Consider the following 23,474-nt stretch of genomic DNA (forward strand, 5'->3'; position numbering starts at 1 on the left):
AACGATTATATCTAACAAATAAAAATTCTTTTACCTTTGTAGAAATTTCTAAAATCGAATATAATAAACTTGTAATAATTTTTACCACACTTCTACTATTCACATACGTATATAAAAAAATCTTGATGAATTCAATCTTCAAAAAAAAAAAAAACTATTCAACAACCACTCAATCCTCCAGAAACGAAGGGAAAAAAGAAAGAAAGAAAGGAAGGAAGGAAAGTAATTCATCATCGGAGGCCGAAGAGGTAAATCGATTCAAGCCGCCCACCCGGAATCTTTATAAAATTGTTACTAAATTCTGCTCGTTCCGCGTCGAACGAAAGATGATTCGATAGAGGAGGGGAGGGAATAACAGAAATCAATCATTCCTCGCATTCATCAGATGGAAACGGAGAGATTGTCCATCGGTCGGCACGCATCTGGGCGCAAACTCGAGCAAGTGGATCGGTGCCAATTAATTGCACGGAGGGGGAGCGATGCTGCGGTCGGGGTACAGTGATTTACGTAACTGGCGAGCTCGTGCTCGGTTGATTCCTCGCGCGAAACATTTACATTCGTCCCCCTTAAATTTGAACGAAATTGCGGCTGTCCCGCGGCTGGATGGCGTTTAATTTGCTCCCTCGTCGCGAAGTAACACAGTTTCAATAATATAGGTCGGTCGTTCAATTAGAGGGGAGAAAGATATCGTTACAACTAATGATTAATTTCATTTGGAAAAATTTTCCTCGAAAGTCATTCTTCCCTTTCTTTCTTTCTTCCCTCCCTCCTCTTTTTCTTTCTCTTCGTGTTTCGAAATTATAAATTGGAATCTTTGAATTTCAACGATTCGTAATATTCTATTAAATTTTAGAATTTTATGAGATGTAGATAATTTGGGATAGATTTCACAGAGATGTGCATTTCAATATATTTATTTTGTAAATCGGAAGGCGTTTAAAATAAAAAAGAAAAAAAAGAAAGGATAAATGATTTTCTTCGCTCTCGATTGTCAAGGAATAGAACGTTTCACAATACACACCCCCGCATTTTCACGCATTTTCGAAGTCATAAATCAAGGAATCGCGTAAAAAAAGGTTCGCCGATTCGTGTTGAAAGAGTTATCTTTAGAAAAGCGGTGGAAAATCGGTGTCCCCGCTAACCATCGCCCGCATATACATCGTATTTATCGGTCTGTTTGCTTTCGAAACGATTAGTAAATCGAAACATGCCCGCATGTCCGATCATCGTACCCGGCAAACCATTCCATCGTTTATTAAAGAAAAAAAATATGTCCGATTCGTTCGATTTCATGCGCGAAATTTAAATCCAAATTTTATAATATTATTACGATCCTTTTTTTCGTTTTTGTTTTTCACACTGATTAAATTGTAATATTTCTTCGTGATTATCTTCGTTCGTTAAATTTTATAAAGTATTCATTGGATATAAAATGGTATAATTCGATAATTTCGGTAAAAAAAAAAAAACGTAAATAAAAGATATGTTCTATATGGTTATAGGTATCTATAAAAAATTATAGTCTATAAAATATTCCATTAAATTCGTTCGATTAATCAATGTCAAATTAAATCCAAATCAATCGATTGAATAAACATCTAATTTACTTTGTACAAAGAATTTTTTAAATCAATGTAAAAACAGTATGTACAGTATATTATTAATGAGAATTACAGGAATTGTTCTTTCAGAAAATAAATATATTTATCATGTAATTTATTTTAAAATTCGATTAAACTATTTTGAAATTAGGAAAACTTTGAAACTTCTATGAATCCGAAGATAATTTTCGGTCAATGAATGAAATATTAATAAAAGCGTGGAACTTTGCTCTTTCAAATGCTTTTTCATTTATCTAAATATGATTTCCCAAAATATCATTGCATAAAGAAAATGTAATTTATAATCATTTATCTCTGTTAAAATTAGGGAAACTTTGAACCGCTATAACTCCGAAGATATTAACTTCCGGTTAACTAATGACCGACCGTTAGAAGCGTGGAACCTTGCTCTTTAAAACGCTTTTTCATTTATCTCGATACGACTTCCGGTTCCCAAAATATCATTGTATAAAGAAAACGTAATTTTTAATCCTTTACCTTAAATCTATTAAAATTAGAAAAACTTTGAACCGCTATAACTTCGAAGATATTAACTTCCGGTTAACTAATGACCGACCGTTAGAAGCGTGGAACCTTGCTCTTTAAAACGCTTTTTCATTTATCTCGATACAACTTCCGGTTGCCGAGATATCGTCATGTAAAGAAAAAGGTAATTTTTAATCCTTTACTTTAACTCTATTAAAATTAGGAAAACTTTGAACCGCTATAACTCCGAAGATATTGACTTCCGGTTAACTAATGACCGATCGTTAGAAGCGCGGAACCTTGCTCTTTAAAACGCTCTTTGATTGATTCCGATACGATTTCCGGTTGCCGAGATATCGTCGTGTAAAGAAAAAGGTAATTTTTAATCGTTTATTATCTTCGTCCTTGTTACTTACTCGGACCTCTCGCTCGCACCTCGTCTCACTAACCTATGCCAAGCTTGAGACAAGCGACAGACGCGATTCCTGGAAAAATATAGTACGCATTTCCAGGAAAAATATGTGGGTCAGTGGGTCGCGGGCCATTCATAATTTTTGCGCCGTCTTAAGTACCATGGAAACTTCAAGTATTTATATCTCGGCAACGGATTGAGATATTGAGATAAAACAAAAAGTGACTTAAATGGCATGGCTTCCTCTATATATTGAGCGGGTTTTGACGATAAAATTTTCAGTTTCTTCGCTTGTAGTTTTTATACGAAAAATCAAAGTTTCATTGTAATTTTGAGCGAACGCAATGATCCATCGTGTCTAAAAAATTAAAAAATACGTAATTTGACATACGTCTTATATAATATGAAACATTTTCTTCAAATTAAATTTTTAAATACATTTTTAAATAAAAACAAATAAAAATTTAAAGGGAAATATCGTTACATTGAACGGAAGAAAAACAGGACAGAAAAATCATGTTTCAAAAGACAGATAGCGTGTACTATAAAAAGTAAAATAAATTTTCTTTTAGACGGGAAATTCCACATTGGAAATCTGATATATAAAACCAAACATTTTTCCATGCGCGATCGTTATCTCGGACAATCTTTCTCCACTTTCTACCGAGAAGGAAAAGTTGTTCCCTCGACGTGTCACGTGCAGCGTTCTGAAAGCGTTCGATCGTGAATGTCGAGTCCGCTGTTCCTTCGAGGACGATAGAGTGGAAGCGCGTTTTTCCTCTCGACGATCGACGCGTTCGATCGCGTTTCCGGAAGTCGGATGCCTCTGTTCTTTCGCTCATCTGGGTTAATTCGATATATAAAGGCCCACGTCCACTTGTCCTTTTTGTTGTCTTTTGGAACAGGGATGGTACGAAAAATAGGCTCGAGAAATGGAAATATTGATCGATGGCCCTGTAACGAATTGGACAATGATGAATCTAGGGAAATAAATGGAAGAGTAATGTTTTGCGCTTCATGATTTTTATCTCGGTTTTTGAACTTTTATCTTATTTATCTCAAATAAATTAGTAGAAATTATTTTTTAATTTATGTTAAGTTTTCAAAAAAAGTAGAATTTTTTTCTAATATATTCGTTTCTTTTTGTTTCAGGTAAGAGTCGTCAAATTTTCTTAAGAATATTCAACGTCATTGGGTAAAGGATACAAGTTTAGAGACTCGAAACTGTGTAAGTTATATATACATGTAATTATAACTTTCTAGAAAAACTTACAGGAACAAACTATATTTATTCGTGCAATCATAGAAATTACACAATAACCGTACAAGATGTTAAAAATTAAAGAACTATTAACTGTATAACAATCTATCCGAGTTATAACGAGTTAAAACTTGAACAAACTTTAAAATATCTTCTCAAAATGCAGTGAAAAGAGAAGAAAAAAGTAGAGAAAAGATTGAGAAACATCCGCGTTTACAACTCTGACGTCCTTCGTATCGCACGAAAGTGTTTCCAAACGGTCCTCCACCTTTCCCCTTCCTCGAATCGATACCGTTTATCGCGTTCCAAAGATGCCCTGTCGTGAATCAGTCGGCGCGTGGAAAAATATTGGTCCGAGTCCATGAACTCGTGTATCCGCTTACACGTCTGAAATTTATTTCTTGATTCGTGGATGCGCCCTCGAGAGACGTCGGTGGGTGGATGGTTTCAACCGTAAAACAGGTTGCCATAGCTACTCGAGCGAGTTTTACGAGTGCCTTGAACCCTCCTACGAATCCCAATCTCCAGCCTCCTCGTGTCTTTTACCCTTGCATCCCCCAATTCCTGCCCTCGAAAATCGTTCCGGAAGCACCGGCTAGTTCCGGATCTCGCCGATCTGTTTCTTCTACAACTTGAAAAATTCCGGTGAATGGAAAACACGCACGGGCTCGTCTCGAATCAATGCAGGCTGGTTGCTATTTATAAGCTATTTATAAGTTCAGACGTCTGGCTGAGGGTCAACAGGATGGACGAGGATTTTATTGCGAGATTAATTGGAATTTGAATGGCGGAATAAGTAAAGATGGTTGACAGATTCTTGAGAGTAGTTTAAAAATTCTTTTTCACTTTGTAAATTAATCTCGTGGAAAAAATTCTGAACGATTCGATTTATCGATCGCGAGCGACAGTGTGATTGCATAGTCGAATCACGTTCTGCGATCATGTTCATGAAATAGAAAATCGTTGGAACAATTTAAAATTTCTGGTATCTCTTCGTTCCACGAAGTTTCTTCAACTTCAACGACACAACTTCATTACTTCTCTTCCGAGATTCGAATCTCGGAGAAGATTTGGTTGGCCAGATGAAGAGGAATAAATCGATGGTCGTATGCAAATCCCTCCCGCGAACATCGGCGAAAGCTTTTCGCGTATGCAAAAGAGAAGGCGAGCCATTTTCATAGCGGAGCTTTTCATGGATATTCTGGCCGTAAATATGAATAATTTTCGCGAAAGAAGTGATTCGGAATAAAAATTGTGGATATCGTTTCTAATGCTATATTTTCGAGAATCGTTTCTTCCCTTGTTAATCGATATTAATTGTAATCTTGGATTAAACGAATTTTCATAATTTGATTTTTCGATCTGAGTTCTGATTTCATTAAATTTTTCAAGATCGCTCAGCCTCACTCGATCGAAATTACATTTTTCCGTTTATTTGAATTTTCATTTCATTAAATTTTTTTCCAAGATTTATTTTCTCTCACCCAATTGAAATTAATTTTAACGTGGATTTTCGTAATTTATATTAGCGTGTCGATTTGAATTTTTAAATTTTCAATTAAATGGAGAATTTTTTTTTTTTTTGTTTAATCTATTAAAATCTTCGAAGAGGAATTTTCAATTTTTCTGAAAAGTAGTTTTACAGTGCTATAAGAAATCAAAATATCCATCCTTGTGATTAATTTAATTGCCGTAATCCGTTTAAAAAACATTTTCGACAACGTTAAAACCCGAAAAGGCAGCATATTGAATCAAGCATATCTGAAGAATTTTGCGGTTCGACCGGCCGCAGAATAAACATCTCCCATTTTGCTCGTGAGGTTTCTTCTTCAACTTTAATAAGCTGAACGCGCTGCCCACGCAACCACTTGTGCCTTAGATGAATTTTTTTCTTTACGTAGAATGCCGTAGTTACACTTTGCAATCTCTGCATTCAACGCAAAGATTTGTTGAAAAATGTACCAGTCGAAGAATTTTCTTCGAGAAAGAGAAGAAAGAGGGAAGAATAATTTTCTTCACGGGAAAGAGAACCACGCAATTCTTTTATTTTTATTTTTGTTCATTACGCAACATTCGTATTTAATAAATATTAAATAATATTTTTAGATATTTTTTAATCACGATTGATTCGAAATTTATTAAAAATTTACAACGCCATTTTTGATTTTAATATTCGATTAGATAATATTCGAAGATAAAAAAGATTCAAAGAAGAAATTAATATTTTAACAGAAAAAGTTTTCGACAAAATCGAGTTTCTCTCTGATGGTAAAAATATCAGAAAAATAAGAGGGAGACTAGAGTTTCCCAATAAATGATACGAGTCGATCGTAATTTTTCTATTAACGATTTTCGAACAGAAACCTTCAATTATGGATAGATTATTGCTGAAAACTTCAATTAATTCAAAATTCAATATTGAAAAAATCTAGGATATAAAATATGATGTATAACTTCTTTTTCTTTCTTCTCATCGTGTAATTATTCGTACTTCGAAAAAGATACATAGAAAGAAAAATCAAAGATAAAACATAAATTATAACATAATAATTGTTAAAAGTGTGCAACTTTTAAAATTCGAAAAATTAATTTTAACTATTATTAAATTTTAATTGATTAAAATCATTTTAATCAATTTTATATAATACATATAATTTATATAAATAAAAATTAATTATATTATTAAATTTGCATAATATATGTATCTTAAAAATTCTGAAAACCAACCACTCTCTTAAAAAAATAATATCATGTTTCTTGACCATCCCACTGAACTCTGATACTGATATTCCAAACAAATCTTGTAAATTTTATCACTATTTTCGTATTTTAATATTAAATCCTACTCATTTTTCCTGTAGTTTACTATTTTTAATGACTCATATTCCTCTTTCTATTACTTCAAAATTGTTCTACAGAGAGAAAAAAATATGGGAAGCTTCACATGATTCGATCGAAGGGGTACAAGGGCTATCAGACGATTTTACGATAAACTGTTTCGCTGTTAGAGACATTGCTAAAAGCGTACCGTCTATAAATTTGGAAAATTTCCATTTATGAATCATTTCATAAATTTTGCCTAATAAAAAAACTTTTATATATATATATATATATATATATATATATATATATATATATATATATATATATATATATATTTATGATCGTTGCAAATATAAAAGAATCTTTAGTAAGGAAATTCTAAATTTTCGAATGATAAAAATATCTTCCATTTCTGAAAGAGAATATCGATATTATCTCAATGTCAAAGAGATGAAGATTCGGTTTGACAAATTTTTCTTAGCGGGATAGACAAGATAAATTTCACTTTCGATTGATCGTGCATGTCGCTCGTTGAGAAGAATTCTCTATTAGGTTCTCTGTCTTGAAACAAGGATATAGAGAGAGCGTGAATTGGGCCATGAATCCCGAATAGTCGTAACTTGATGTCGATACATCGATAATTGGCATGCTGTACTAATTCTTAAATTCTCATAAAATCGAAATATCATTTATTTATAAGATACATTCATCTTCAATATTTTTAAACGAATATGAAATCTTGCAAAAATTCCATAAATAATTCTCTCATTGTAATAGAAATAACAATATTCGCAAAATAATTATTATAAATAATTATTTTAATATTATAAATTATTAAATAATTATTAAATTAATTATTAAATAATTATTTTAATATTATAAATTATTATTATAATAACTATTCGCAAAATAACGATAGATTACAATAGGTACAATAGATCACAATGGATAATTAACGAACATTTAATATATCTACGAAACGGTTGGCAACCGGAGAGAGATCTGTTTCCTTTCGTCATTTAGCTCTCCGGCAGACACGAATAAGGGTGCGGTTCCATCCACAAAGATCGATGCAGGGGCCATCCGCGAGAACGCCCCAAAAGCAACGTGTCGAGTCCAAAAACGGGGTCAAGGCTTGATGGGAACCTTCAGGACCCACGATCCTCCCTCGAGGAATGTTTGCATCCGCCTTAGCCTATTTTATATCGGTAGAATTTCGAGCCCAATAACCTTCCTTTTATATTTTTTTTTCTCTCTCTCTCTTTTCACGTACTCTCTTGTTGCTCGTTTATTATTTCTTTCCTTCTCTTTTTTTTTCTCGTCTTTCTTGTTATTCTCGATACAACTTATTTTTATGAAAACAAAGAATAAAAACGAATTCGATATCGATAGAAATTTAATAATAATAAACGAAATGACGAGTAATACTGTTAATTATTTATTATTAAACTGGGAATATAAATAGAACGAAATAAAATTTTTTGTGGCTAAAGAAGAGAATGGAGCTTAAATAAAGACACGTCTTATTTTTCAAATACACACAATGTGTGTACGAATATTTTTTGCTTTTTTGCATATCGTGTATTTGTATGCATTTTTTGTATAAATTTTTCTCTAAACACATAAACATTCGCAATCTATTTATTTCTCGCTTTATGAACACGATTTATTCTTTTACTACAAAATTGATAGAAAGTCAAAGAAATTTTTCACAAAATAAAGTTTGCTAAATATATTTACGATTTTTCCTTTCCTCCCTTTCTCTTCTCTATTCCATTTAAACACGATCATTTATCTATCCTCGTCCCGTGAATTCGAAGGAGAATGAAAAAATGAATTGATAAAAATTGTTCACGCTGGCTTAAAACGAAACGAAAACGTCATTTCACGAGTTTACCAAACTTTATTCGGGTTCACCCCGAAGTGGGTGGGAGAGTCTATTGACGTTTCCAGTTTCCAGTGTGCAAGTTTTAGTACCAAGTTTCCGCATCGTGTAAATTACGTTTGTCTGCCTGTTAATTTAATCGCGGGCTAGGTGTGTAGGTGGTTTTTAATTCGACCGTGCAAGGAATCACCGGGTGTTAACCGCCCACGCGGATTTATTACATACGCTTTTGATGAAGGGGTGTAATCGCGATTTTATTATTTGTTTAAATTGTTCCGTTTAATTTAGAATTAAAAAAACTGGCAAAAGAATTTTTCTTTTCGAAACCTTTTCTCCCTGTATACGTCTCAATACTTGAAAAGTACTTTCACACTTTTGCATATATTATCCCACAAAGTGATTCTATTACGCATTCGTACGCGGCACAGCAAGAATTTTAATCCCGTTAATTTAGTAGAATTTAATACGAATCGTGAAAGGAATTCTCTCATCGTGTTTTATCAAAAGAGGAAATATATTATGCTTTTTTTTTTTTCTCGCATAACAAGTTTGCCCTTCGACGTTATTTTTCACTTAATATTTCTTTCGAGATCGGTTGGGAAACGAGATGCGATAAAAATGAGGAAAGAATGGAAGATTGGTAGAGATTTCAGGGATCGGAGATTACAAGCGATACGCGTAAACAGACTGATCGAAACGGTTATTTGTAACGGGAAACCATTACACGGGAAAAATATAGTGGAAATCACGATAAACAAATGTCAATCGGCGAGTCATCGCGCAGTTTGCTAATAGTTTATGTGTACCCGGGAAAAACAAATCAAATGTCGCAATATTGTTCGCGATATGAAGAGAAAACGTATCGATATGGGGCGAAAAGCAATCAATTTGTGTATGCTCGTAATTTCAAACTATGAATATAAATGGCATTTCTAACTGTTTGAACGTAATATACCAAACCGAATTTGATGTCTGCGTGTTATTGGACCGATTCTTTTGTTCAGTGTCTAGGATCTATTTATTTCCAAGATCAAATTTTATAGATAAAATGTTTTCTGTCTTCATTGAAAGTGGCGCACTGATTATTGTTTCAATTTTTCTATCATTGATTTTCTACGCAGTGGGAAATTAGATTAATCGAATTACGAGATCCTTTCACATTATTTGGTTTTCGTTATCCGATTGGAATAAATTTGATGCCATTTCACATTCATTTTCAATAAAACGGTCATACAAAAATTAATTTCTGGTTTCAGATTAACATTAACAATCGCAAGTAAATTAACAGCAATACTTTTATCCATAAATTGAAGCAGTTACAGTTATAAATCTACTCGTTCAATTAGAAAAATTATAGAACATCGACGCGTAAATCGTTAGAAAATCTTTGGTGCAAATTTTTCAATTACGCGAAATTTATAAACAATTCACAACAACTTTGGAATTCCTTGAATTCCTTCTTCTTTCCTTCTCTTCTCGCAAGAGTGCTTCTTCCAACGTCCATTTTTATAAATTTCTCCTTTGATCCCCTTTCCACGCGATTCACAATGCAACGTGTCAAGGACAAGCGGGTCGAGTCGAAGAAAGAACAAATTTTCTTGCTAAAGTTCGCGTGCACTCTTTTTTTCTCTCTCTCTTCCTTTCTTTTCTTTCTCTCTTTCTTAAACGCTCCCCTTCCTACGTAGAATTTCGCAAAGAAGTAGTATTCGCACAATTGGATGGGATTGGATTCCTTTCAACCGCGATAACTTACGTTTGTCCAGCATCCAACGCGCGAAAAGAAAAGATTTGGAAATATTGCGCGGTGAAACGGAACGAATGGACGGATAAAAATGTTCTTCTCGCCGAGAACGGCGCGAATCTCGACGGATTTCGCGCCGATGCCGTCGTTCGATGGACGTTCGAGAGTCGGTCAAGGTCTCTTGAAAAGGACCGAGATATCGCCATAATGATGTGGGCTTCTTGGATGAAGAGCGAGAAAGTGGTAAAAGTAACGGTGGTAAGGTCGCTCGATAGATTTTATCTTGATTAATGGAAGATTTACTTCCAACCTTTTCTTCTCCCCCTCCTTGTTCTTACATTTTTAAATCGATCTTTGTCGAAATGAATACGAATCTGCATGATCGTTAAAAAAAAAGGATAAATTAAAAGTTACAATAATCGATATGCAAATTCTAATTAATTCTAATTGAAACTTCAAAAAAAGAAAATTTGTTAAATAATAATTTTTGAATTTGAACGAAACGAATCGCAAAGAAAAAAAGAAATCGTTGAAAAATCAAACTTTGATCTCAACTGAGAAACTATATATCCAGAGATAGTGTACCGTCAAACGTCCAACGAACTCGAAAACTCGAAAGGGAAAAAAGTGGAGAAAGAGTGAAAAGCGATGGATGAAATTTCGTTAAATCTCGTGGAAGGCGATAGACACTTTGAAAAAGCGGCGAAACCAGGAAACAACCCTGACCGAGTTTCGACTCAAGAGGGAAGGGAAGGGAAGAGGGGAGGTGTTAAAAGACAGTTAGTGAAGCGAACGAACGAGCACAACGTGGCCGGGCATCAAAGCTTATAAATATGGCGATGCGAAGCGATTGACCCTGACCAGATTTCACCCTTGGTGTACGGGTGGTGGGGTGACGCCATGATGCTTTTTCTTTTTCTTTTTTTTTTTTCTTTTTTTTCTCCAAGCGGCGATCTAAAGCGACGAAAGTGACGGCAATCTTTGGAACGAGAAAAAGGAACTCGTTGTAATAAAGCGGCGTGGAGTAGTCGATTGTTGAAACGGGGTTGGGAATAGGGATTTACGTGATCGGTGTGTGGAATAAGAGAAATTTAGGGTTTCGGCGGACGAGAAGGAAGGAAGGAAGGAATAAAGGAGGGAAGGAACGTTGGTAAAATTTTAAAATTATACTAGGGGAAAATTCGAAGATTCTTGATTCGTGGGATGTGGAAAGTGTCGTGGAAAATGAGAATATTCGTGAATCTTTCTCATTGTGGGTGGAAAAATTTAAAAGATAATTTTTCTTCGTGAGATATGCATGAAAGGTTGAAGGTGAAGGTGTTACGAACAAGAATTTTTGAGGATCCCAAATGGAATATACAATAGGATTACGGTGTAAAATGTATCGTGTTGTTCCATTCTATTTTTTAAATTTTTTAAATATTAAAGATTATTCTCTCTTTTTTTTTTTTTTTTTTTTGATTTCTTTTTTCCTTTCTTTTTTTTGGTTCTATATATATAAATTTGGCAGCAAACGCTCATACTATTTAGTAAAAATAGTCGCGTCGATCTCGATATTGCTTAAACGAAGAAAATTCGGCTGACGATTCTCTGGATCAATCTAAAGGGTCAGATTGGTATCAAAGAGAGCGTGGAAAACGATATTGGATTGGATCATGCCTACTATCCTCCACCATTTCATTCATTCTTAAGCGAGACATTGGGCGAAAACGTGGGCTCGTGAATATCGTAATACAAAATATCGTAAACAAGCAAGCAATTCTCTCGCGCGTTCCTCACCATTTTTCCATCCGACTCGATTATTTTCCTTTGTCTTTTATCCTCCACCTTTGTCTCATTGTCGCCAGAAAGCGCGACGAGTGGTTCGAGAAGCGTGAAATTCTTTGATTCTCTTCATCCAAAGAATCAAAATTCTCTGAACGCTGTCGTCGAGGGCTCCTTTAGCTCCTTTTAAATGGAAAATGGGAAAGTCTTTTGTGCTCGTGTTTTGTGAATTTTCACGTGCGAGTTGCGAGTTGAGAAATCTCGATTTTTCACGATTCTCTCTTTTCATATTTTGAAAATTTTACACTTATTTTCTTGGTAATTCAAAATTTTTTATTTTTACTTTTTTTTTACTATCTAAATTGAATTAAATTAAATCTGTACAATAGTCATTATTAAAAATCCCTTTTATTGACAAATTTACCGATAAATGGTTTTTTGAGTTTTTGATTGGTAATAAATTCCCAATTTTTATAAATAAAATTCTTTATCGAGATACTTATTAAACTGGATAGAAGATTAAAAATTAAGCCTTCGAAAAATAAATATTATTCTCTTCGAAAAATCATAAAAAGGATAATGTCTTCTTTAGTAATCCTCTTTGCTCATAGTACTAAGAATCTCTCTCTGAAGTACAATCTTATGATACTTTCTTTCTTTCAAAAAATCGAAGAGCAATTTCATTTAACTTTTAACTCCACTTCCAATTAACTGATTCCTCGTATCAAAGTCGTACAAACTTAATTTAAAAAAAAACCATATAATACACATAGCAAAAAAAATTTACCAATTATCAATTATTATTTAATTCTCATTCAAAATTTTTCGTTTCGAATCATCATCATATATTTTCATATCACGAATAATATTCAATTCTATGATCGGTTCATTGCACTTATGCGATGTTCGTCAACTGTCGTGCACAAAATTCATTTTAAAACCGGTAACCGGGCGCGCGGTTTATTGTCTGACGTGAGTGACATTCATGAACGAAGTGACGACGAGCCGACGACGAGCCGTCGTGGTTCCGTGTGACACGCGAATCCACGTCGACGGTGTGTTAATTTACATGATTGAAAAATTACGGCCCGCCTAGAGGGTGCGGTCGATTCGAGGGGTTGGCCGCGTTTCCGAGGCTAAAAGCCTGGAAAATATCAGGAACGTCGTCGTTAACGAACGGCCGAAATCCTATTTTCGACATTCGGAATTTCAATCCCTGGTGTTTCAAAATCAAGGAGAGCCTCGATGTGCAAAAAGTTGTGGATTAGTTTGTTTTAAAAGGAAACTCTGTTTTAATAATCTTTTGTGTGTAACGAGTTTTTGCTTTGAAAAAAAAAAAAAAAAAAAGAAAAGGAAAAAAGAAATTTGATTAATTTAAATCCGGGCATAAAAATAACGTTACATGCGTCGAGACGAGATGTTTTTATCGCCAAATAAATACACAAAAATTTAATTCTCACGTATATATTTATATAAAATGCTTACGTTTCCCGTTTTTCGTATATATATATATATATATTTTTTTTTTCTTTTATCACGCTTCCATCGCTCTACACAAGTTTTACACGAAAAATCTCGTTAATAATCATCGCTTTGTATCGCATTTTTATCTTTTATAAAGTTAACAAGAAAAAACATACAAATCTTGCAAAAATTTAAATCGAAAAACGTCAAACTATTATTTCTGTCCCATTTATTTTTAAAATCGAAATTAAGTATCGTTTCTCCACAAACGATATCCGGGAAACGAAATAATTTTCACCATTATTTCCCCACTAACCAATCGTTATTCGTTATTCGAAATGTATCGGCATCGTTTCTATCGAAAATACTTCTCTGTCACTTTTCATCCCCGTTTCACTCTTAAGAACCGACTTCTTCTTCTTCTTCTTCTTCTTCTTCTTCTTGTTCACGATACTAGGTTTGAACCGAGCTTGATACAGCACTGTTGATTGATCGACCCATGTCTGGGAACGTATTACGATTTGTAACAAACTCGACGTCCTCGTCTTTATTGCTTGTCGAGGATCGAAGAATCGATTCTCTGAGAGGATGGTATCGAGTTCGAGCTCGAACGAACTGATTCGGAATCGTGTTTCGTCGAACGAGCGTATCTACGAGGTGGTCAGATTTTTTCGATTCAAATTTTTCTACAAGGAATAAAGGTACGACGATTTCAAAATGACAACGAATTCCAAGAACGATTATATCGTAAATATTCAATATTCTTTTTAAAATATATACTTCTTTTTATTCTTCTTATTATATATACTTCTTTTCTATTTCTTTTTAAAATATAATTTTATAATTTTTAAATCCAATATATTCGTATTAAAATAAAAAATTTTTTAAACGATCTAGTAAAATTTGATTTCAGATAAAAGATAATCGTTCGTGTCATCCTCTTCCAACTATCTTTTTCGAACAACTCAAAGGATCTCGTAATCAGACAACGAATTCTTTTCTCGTGGATTAACGGATCTAAAGTAAGAATTTTCATCGATAAGAATTATCTCGAAACTCACTCTCTGTTTCTCTCTCTCTCTCTATAATGAAAATAGGAAGAGAGAGAGAAAGAGAGGAAGAGAAAAAAAGAAAAAAGAAAGCGCTAGGAAGAGGATGGATGGACGAAAAAGCGAGGCCAAGTAGGCTTCCACGAAAGCACCCTTCAATTAGAATGCCTGGTCCCAGACGGGGGTGGCTCTCTGAATGACCCATTCACGAAAAGCTTACGCGACGCGGCTCGAATTTCTCCGTACGAGCGAATTTTCGTTTTCTCTCCTCCCATTTTCTCATCTCATTTCCTCTTTTCTTCCCTTTTGATCCTCGTCTGTCGACTCGTTCAATTACTATCCGTCGAGAATTGTCTTATCATTTCTATTATGGCGTATCTATTATTAAATTTCACCAAGAATATTTAACAATTAAATTATACACGTGTAAAAGATAATATTAGTTGCAGCAAATATAACCTTCTATTTTTAATGTAGAGTAAGAAGGAATTTCCGTTGTATTTTTAGCGTTTAATTTTCACTGGAAATATTATTATTAATAATCGACTTTAACAATTACTTTTAATATTCATGTGTAATTGTGGAAACACGATACACCGGAAAAAATAAAACGTTCTTTAACGTGCATTTTATTTGCTTTTCGATATATGCATCGCGCAAGAAAAGAATTAAAAATAAAAAATAAAAAAGAAGGAAAGAAGAAAAAGGATGAAAAAGAGAGACAACGATTTCAATTTCTACAGATTAAATTAATAAACGAATGGTTTTTAGCGAACGATGGTCACGTGACGTGTATACGTGCTGTACGTGCTATGAAGTTTTCCCTTCCTTCCCGAAAAATAGGGGGTGGGGAGGAAAAGCTGCTCGTGAAAGTAGGCGTAAAGAAATCAGGTTTATCTTGGTCGTAAAATGGGAAATGAAACGGGCGAGGCCACAAAACGCTCGAACTCTGAACCCCAAACGTTTGAGGGAATGGTGAGTTTTATCTTTCTAGTAAGGCTGAAATGTTTCCCCGAGATTGAAGTACAACGCGTCACCTATTACTCCTTTATTCGGTCTGTTTCGTGAAATCGTAGCGTTCCGTGGATATATCGTGTTTGTACACACGTACACGAGTCGTTTATTCGCGTGGATCGTACAGAATGATTATGTGTATCGTGTCACCACGGATATATATCTCTTCTCGTTGCAAAATATTGCGATATTGCGAAACATGAAAATTTTTCGACGAAGAGAAAAGTTTCTTGCTTTTAATTAATTATCGATAAAATTATCGATGATATTCTGTCGTATTAAGGGTTAAATAATTTTAAATATATATATATATTTAATTCTTCTATTACGAACATCTCTTTTCCCTAACTTTGATTACAATTTTGATCGAATGATTCTCCTTTTATTCTGAGAAATGATTCTTTGCACTCGTGACCTTTTTTTTTATCCAAAGAGAAAGTATCTGCAATTTTTCTGTTCCACGATACAGAAATATTGCATTCCTTCTGTAACGATTGAGAAGTTGGATGGAAAGATACAAAGAATGGAGGAGGATGTCCTATAGTGGGACGATATTGTCGAGAATTTGCATTTCATCGATGTCGTCAGGGAATATCGAAAAATCGACTGCTCGCGTAGCGAATTCTCGGATGTTGGAAATACACTTAAGTGATTCGTTTGCATGGAAATACCTTATAAACTCGGAGAGAAGCAATGAAACTCATGGGATGTTGCACGAATGAAACGCGAACTGAACCATGAAGTGAAAATGTCATCTAGGTTGTATACACCCTCTGTGATCTGTGATATTAATACACCGTGATTTATTGAAAATTTATTTAATTTATTTTAAGGGAGAATCCAATAAACGCAAATCCAAACGTATCTTACAAATATGCACAAATTAAACAAAGTGAAAGTGGAATTCTATAAACGAAATTTCCTAATTTTATCCCAATCTTTTTCTTCTTTACTCGATACCAAAAATATATTTTTCAAGAAAGATATTTCCGTTCAAAATTTTTTGATGAGCGAATCACGCGTGTTTTGAAAATACGAACGGAGCTCGATATAAATATTTTTAAAATTTCGTCGATAGAGAATTTGATCCTTCTCTATGGAAAAAGAGCAATGTCGGATCTTTTCCGTGTCAAAATTTTTTTCGTTGCAAACGTATCGTTCTTTGTTGCGTCAAACGCTCGCAGTTCTCTGCGATCGACAGATGTTGTCTGGAAAAATTTCCTACTCACCCGCAAAAATATTCTGTAAAACGACGAACAGTCAACAAAATATGTAAAATCATTCTCGTTCCAAGAATGAGCGTTCCAAAAAATATTGACAGTTATCGACTGCAATCTCCATCACGTTTCCTGTCATCTTTATCCATCAATTATTTTACAACGATATAATAAAAAGAGGGGAAAAAAGGAGGGGAAAATCTTCTTTTTTAAACGCGAGGATTAATTAACAAAAAATATAATCCTCTTCGTTCTTCTTATTCTAATCAAGATATTATAATTAAAATTCCATCATCAAACTTAATTGAAAAAAATATATATATATAATAAATTACAATATACGGTTTAAATGTATAAAATCGAAGAGAAATTCAAAAATTTCGTTGGACTTTTTTATCCAATATTTACATGATAAATAACAATTCAAACAGATATCGAATACGTGTGAAAGAAAAAATTTCCACCAACTTATCCCGAAAAAGTACGCCGCAGAAACCATCCATCTCATCCCCTTGATTTCACCGCAAGAAGTTGGGAAGGGGGCGGGGAAGAAAAAAGGATCCATTTTTCCTGGAAAACCAACGCAACCATGGTCCATCCTCCACCGTTTCAAACAATATCCATTAGCCACCCCGCACCGCTCTACACCTCCTCTCACAACCCTCCCTCTCTCGCAACTCGTCTCGTCAGCGTCTCGCCTTCCTTTTCCGCGACGGATCCCAAGGTCGACAGGCCTCGATTCCACAGCCAAACACCCCGATATAGGCAGAGAAGGTGCACCGACTCTGAGGACCGTTGCAAATATCACGGACGACTTTGAAGGCGTAATTCTGAAACTTGTAAAAGTCGACCGGTTTGTGTTGGTTAACATATATATAGAAAGAGAGAGAGAGAGTAATATACGATATATATTTCAATGTGCTTTTGTATTAATTCTTTGCGAGAATTTTTTTAACTGTACTTCTCGCTTCTCGGATGGAATATATTTCGTATAACACGAAGTTGTAGTGAATAAGTTAAGTAAAAAATATTTTGTCTGATGTAATTACGATAATTTATTAAAAAACGATGATTCCGGGTAACGGAATTATTTTACTTTATCATCTTAAGTGGCATTCGAATTAATGAATAAAACATAAAACCTAAAATTATTTTCTTTCACGCGTAAATAAATAAATTGAAATTAACTAAAGACAATAGGCTATAATTGTACTGTCGGATGCAGAAGAAGTCGTCATATCTCCATGACAATTGTCAGTTTCTATGTTTTCAGAAAAATGAGTTGGCTTACAAAACATGTTGCAACTTCGTCACTTTTAAAGACGACAGCATTTCATAAAATATTCATCAAACTAAAAAAAAAAATATAAAATATAAAATTAAATATTTCACTGAAATCATTGATCGAAAAGAAAAAAATCACCCAATCAAATAAAAATTAAAAAATTCTTCTCTTTAAATCTTCAAACAATAATGAAACAAAAAGAAACTTCTCTATAAATAGTTTTACTTTATATAGAGAGGTGCGGGCCGTCCTATTATTATTCGAGACGCAGCCCGAGACGAAAGTCACCCGGCAGTCGGGTACAATCGTATCCGTAACTTCATACGCGGCTTAAACCGTTCAGACCGGAAAGATAGTCCACTAGTAATGATCGATACTGCTGATACAACGGATCTCTCCCGATCGGAGACGGCTGCGCTCTCGTCTCGTCTCGTCTCGTCCTTCTCCCTCCCGCCCCTCCTCCGTAGCCGGGTCGTGTTAACGTCGCGCGTGTCTCGACGCCCCGTAGAAGGGCGAATTTCGTGTCTTCCGCTCTCTCCTTCCATCGCCACCACCAGCTGCTGCCGCCGCCGCCAGCCTCTCTCCCACGTACGCGTTGGTGCGAGAGAGAGAGAGAGAGAGAGAGTGAGAGAGAGGCAGCAAAACTGTGCGCGCCCCCTTTGGAAAATGAAAAGGCCCCTCCACCGCCGCGCCGAGTTTTCCAGTAACGATCGGTTCCCTTGCCCGGGGTACGAATAGCGGATAACGCGTCGCCCCTCTGCCCTCGTCGCTCCTCTCCCTGGCCCTCCTCCCTGCCCAACCCTACCTTTTCGTTCCTCAGGCTCGGAACGGCGTGGCGCGGCACCCCCGCGAAAACGCGCGCTCGATTCAACTGCGTCCAGGAGGAGGCCGCTCCGTGGTTTTCACGAGGAGAGAAAGTTGATCGAGGGAGGGGAGGATAGGCGGGTGGCGTGGTGGGGTTGATTTTTCGCGGTTGCGGTCGCGGCGAAAGTAATCGCGCGGAATTTTTGGAAATTCGGGGAGGATGGGAGGATCGGAGAGGTGGATTTGATTTTTTTTGTTTTTCTTTCTTCTTCTTCTTCTTTTTCTTCCGTCGGTTTTTGGAGTTTGGGATTCGGAGTTTCGAGTGGATTAACGGTGATGGAAATTCGATGGAAGATGGAGAGTGAAAGGGGGAACGCGTGTTTTTTTTTTTTGGTTTTTACTTTATTGGAAAGATCTGAATGAAAATTTGAGATGTTGCTTTTTCGACGGTGGAAAAGTATATACGAGAATTGGTTTTGTTTTTTTTTTTTCCCCCTCTTTTTTTCTCTCTTCTTTCTCTTCTTTTATCCTGGAATGTTTTATGAGGGAATTATCGAGGGATGGTTTCAAGGATAGCTTTTGTTAGTTTAACCTTTTATATGAGGTGAGGAATTCTGGCTCGATATGTTGGCTCTGTTGGATTTAATCAGAGGAGATACTGGTATTTTTTCTGGAGTAAATCGAAAAGATTTGATGAAATTAATTTTTTGTTGTCAGTAGAAATATGTATGATGTAGATGGAAATGAAAAAGTACTTGGAATTTATATAAATATTAATTGAATATTTATACATATATTATTTGTTTTTCAATTAAATTCAACAAAAGTTAAATTTAACTGAAACTAAATAATGAGGTAGTTTCCTAATTTCTTTAATTTAAATTGCATGTTTTTACATGGATTTCTATATTCGATAAATTCAATTCTGGCACCTTCAATACCCTTGTCATCCTTTGGAAAAATATCTAGTATATCTTATACTCAATATTGCGGTAAAGATAATAAAAAATGTTTTCACGCGTCATGTTACGAAAATATAATATGTACATATATACAAAAATGACAGAATTTTAACGAAAAATCTTTTTTTTTTTAAATATAGCAAAGTGAAAAATTATTTTAAATTTTATCGTGCTTGTATATTTCAATATCCAAATTATTCCCAATGTAGAGTACAAAATAATCTTCCGAATTATATTTTTATTCATTCATCTCTAAATGCCAAACTAATTAATTATTTTAAAAAAAATAATATCAACTTTTACGTTTCATTTTCGACAATTTCGCATCAATCCAGCACATCATCCACTACGAAATTGAAGTTAATCGCTTTTTTCCTCGCAAAACTTCTAAAGCAAAAAATTTGCGATATGGAAATCACGAATCTGATTAAAAAAAAAAAAAAGAAAACTTCAATCTCACTACTTTCACAAGTGCCCTTAATCGTCCATCGAGATATCCGCCCCTGCAATTCAACCCTCGATGAAGCCCCCGCATCCTCTTTGCAGCTTCCACAAGCAGCCGGACGCCCACGCGTCTTCGAGGCACGATCGCGGCCGTTGTGATCTCCCTCGGGCTGCGCGCGCAGCCTTGGCGGCGATCGGCCCGCCACCCCTCGGCCGCGCGTTCGGCGATCTTCGGCCGCGCTCGGCCGGCCCGCGACAAAGAAAGACGAAGAGCGGCAGACCGCTCAGTACGGTGGACGCTCTTACGCGGAGCGCACCTTGAGTGGAGTGTGGATTGTACTCGCTTCCGTCGTGCACGCGCGCAACTGGTGATCGATTCGCACTTCCGCCACCGGTCGGCCTCCTCCGAACTCTGCGAGATCTGTCAAGGTCATACGGTGATAGCGAAAATATCGTGTAGGTGCATGTTGCCTACGGCGATTGGGTGTCCGCGTGTTCGTTTCGGCGGTAAAAGAGATTTTTTTTTTTCTTTTCACCGTATTCTTTTATTTTTATCCTTTATGAATTTTCGCGCAATTTAAAGGAATTTAAGGAGGTTTAATGGTCGGTCGTAGGAGATGGATTTGGATCGTAGATAGCCCGTGCGTTGTTCGAAGGAAGAATGAATAGTTTCGTAGGTTTGTGATTTTGAATTGGAAAGGATTTTTTTATTATTTCAGAGAATTTTTCATCGAGATAAAGATTTTTTAATTGAATTTCGAGATTAAATCGTTGTTTTTTAAAAAATCGATGTAACAGTTGTATGAATTTTGGCGTTTTATTGTTAATTTAATTTCAATTTACGATGCACGAGGAAGTGTATACCGAAGTTGCGAGTTTCACATTTATTTAATTCGTGTAGCTATAGTTGTTTTCCATGTTTGAAAAATTGGTATACATAGTGTTTCTCGTTATACGCGTATCACTTTTTTTTTTTTTTTGAACATCTTTGTGGTATAAATATTTTACATCGAAACTTATTTATCGAACACGAAAATATTGACATCCTTTGTCGAGCTTTACCCGTAATATTCCCTTTTTTTTTTTTTTTTATCTTCGATGAATGTAGTACATTGATGTACATGAGAAATCGATTCTACTACTAATATCTCGTTCTAGTTTGTATCGGAAATTATTTACAAGTTCTATGAAAAACCAAAAAAATCCTAAATAGAAAATATTTACCGTATATCGAAACGTCAAATTTATAAACGAACATTGAATATTTGGAGAAAAATATTGAATTACTTGTAAAAACAGGAGAATTAAATATGAATAAATATTTTTATTCTCGTCGTTTAAAAATTCCAAAAATATTATTAACTTTTGTTAATCGAACAACAATGAAATCGAAAGTGAAACGACAGAGTCGTTCGAGGCATTGCCCAAACTTTCATAATATTCGACCAACGGATTTAACTTCAACGTCACTAGACATACCAAACGAAAGTGTCTTAAGTCACGATTAATAATAGTTTTCTTTCCTTTTTCATTCTTTGTTTCTTTATACCGAATAAAAATTAATTACTTTGTATAAATTAAATTATAATAAAATTTTCAGTTCTTCATGAATATTCCCCAACCGAGAATTCTCTTCCAAATCATTACAGAATTAGAGAAACCGTAATTATTCAGAATGTAATAAACAATTTCGTTAATCTTTAATGATTCAACGTTCAACCTTTAACCTTCAATTTTCAAATATCAAATCTTCGAGTCAAAATTCAAGCTAATAAAAATGAATAAAAAAGAAGTGCATAATCCGATTAAATTTTCGAAAGAAGCTATTTTATTATTTTATTATTTTCACAAATAATGTCTAAAAAAAAAAAAGAAGAAGAAAAAAAAATCAACGATTCAAACAAAATATCGTTCCCTCGAGGAAATTCTTTATTTTCAGTCTCGTTTTCAATCGATCCACGTGCGTCGTTTCGTTTATCGTGAAATGAAATCTTTTATCAAGCTTATCCCGAGGAAGGAGCGGTTTATCGATAACGGAGAAAAAAAAAGAAAAAAAAAAAAATTAAAAAGGTTTCTCGTCAATACAGGCGCAACTGGTGTCGAAATCGTGAAATTTCGATGGTCGAGAGATATTCTCGAATGAATTGAAAGCGGTGGATGCCGTCGATTCGAAGTGTCACACAAGGGACACCCAGTCGTTGCACGACGAAAACGTTATTGTCGAAAAATGTTTCTCGTGGTTTTCGATTTTTCATGATTCTTGTTTGAACGAAACGATGGCTTGTCAACCTGTTCGCATGTCGTCGCTTTGATCCGTTGAAGGAAAGCTTGAGAGAGAGAAGTAAAAGTGAACCTTTTTTGTAACTTCGCTGAAATGGGGTAAAGGAAATTCTCTTTTATTTTTCCTTTTTTATTTTGAAGAGTTTTTCTTCTTCGTCTCTTTTTAATGTACTTTATATTTTACGATACTGGCTTTAATTGTTTAAACGAGGTATTAATTTGCGTATAATAAAAGTCTGATCTCTTGATGAAATGAAAAGTAAATATACAGAAGTGAATGAATTTTCTCTAAATTATTGGAATTGAAGAAGTCTTTTATCGCGATTTTATTCAAAAGAGATAAAAATGAATTGTGATTTGTTTACGATAAAGTTGTAAAATATTGGTTTAAAAAGAATTCATTTTTATTTTTGATCTCTTTGCAATGCTTTTTGTTCGCAAACTTTAATAAATATTTTCTCTGTTACTTTTAATTTTCACAAAAATTCTTCTAAAAAATCGCTTTTTACAAAAAGAAAAATTCGTATATTAAAGTTCACTTTTACTTTTACTGGTCAGATATACGATGTAATTCATCTGTACTCCACAAATTCATTCTCGATGTTGCTTCTTGCGAATGGGTTAAACACGGGTTTTTAATGTTGGAAATTTGTCAAAATTATAATAAATGAAAAAAGATATATACATGTAATTCTAATTTCATTTATAATGAATTATTATCAAAAGTCCAGCATTGAACATCCAAAAGTCGATCAGTGATCGAACATTTCCATAAATAATCGCATGTCTTCGCAAAAAAAAAAAAAAAAGAAAATCACCTCATCGCAGTGTCTCTTCTCTTCTTCACACCTACTTTTTACGAAATCCTTTGCACTCGACCCGGCAAGAAGAAAAAAAAAAGTCCAAAGACAGACCAAGCGAATCCAATTAATTTCACCAAAGAAATTTCCTCTGAACAAAAATATCGATCGATGGCTTAGAA

At 34.7% G+C, this 23,474-nt stretch overlaps 1 protein-coding gene and 1 long non-coding RNA gene across 11 annotated transcripts in view; one reads left to right on the forward strand and one right to left on the reverse strand.

Annotated features, from left to right (window-relative positions):
- The window catches only part of LOC408740 (phosphatase and actin regulator 4), a 322,845-nt gene that overhangs the window by 242,779 nt on the left and 56,592 nt on the right, over window positions 1–23,474 (forward strand). The window lies entirely within an intron of this gene.
- Window positions 14,947–19,874, reverse strand: LOC113218633. The gene is made up of 2 exons (XR_003304347.1): window positions 18,228–19,874; window positions 14,947–17,553 (listed from the first exon to the last, which is right to left on the reverse strand). It is a non-coding gene; the product is annotated as an uncharacterized LOC113218633 (long non-coding RNA).

Source organism: Apis mellifera, linkage group LG3, assembly GCF_003254395.2.
Source record: "Apis mellifera strain DH4 linkage group LG3, Amel_HAv3.1, whole genome shotgun sequence".
NCBI lineage: Eukaryota > Metazoa > Arthropoda > Insecta > Hymenoptera > Apidae > Apis > Apis mellifera.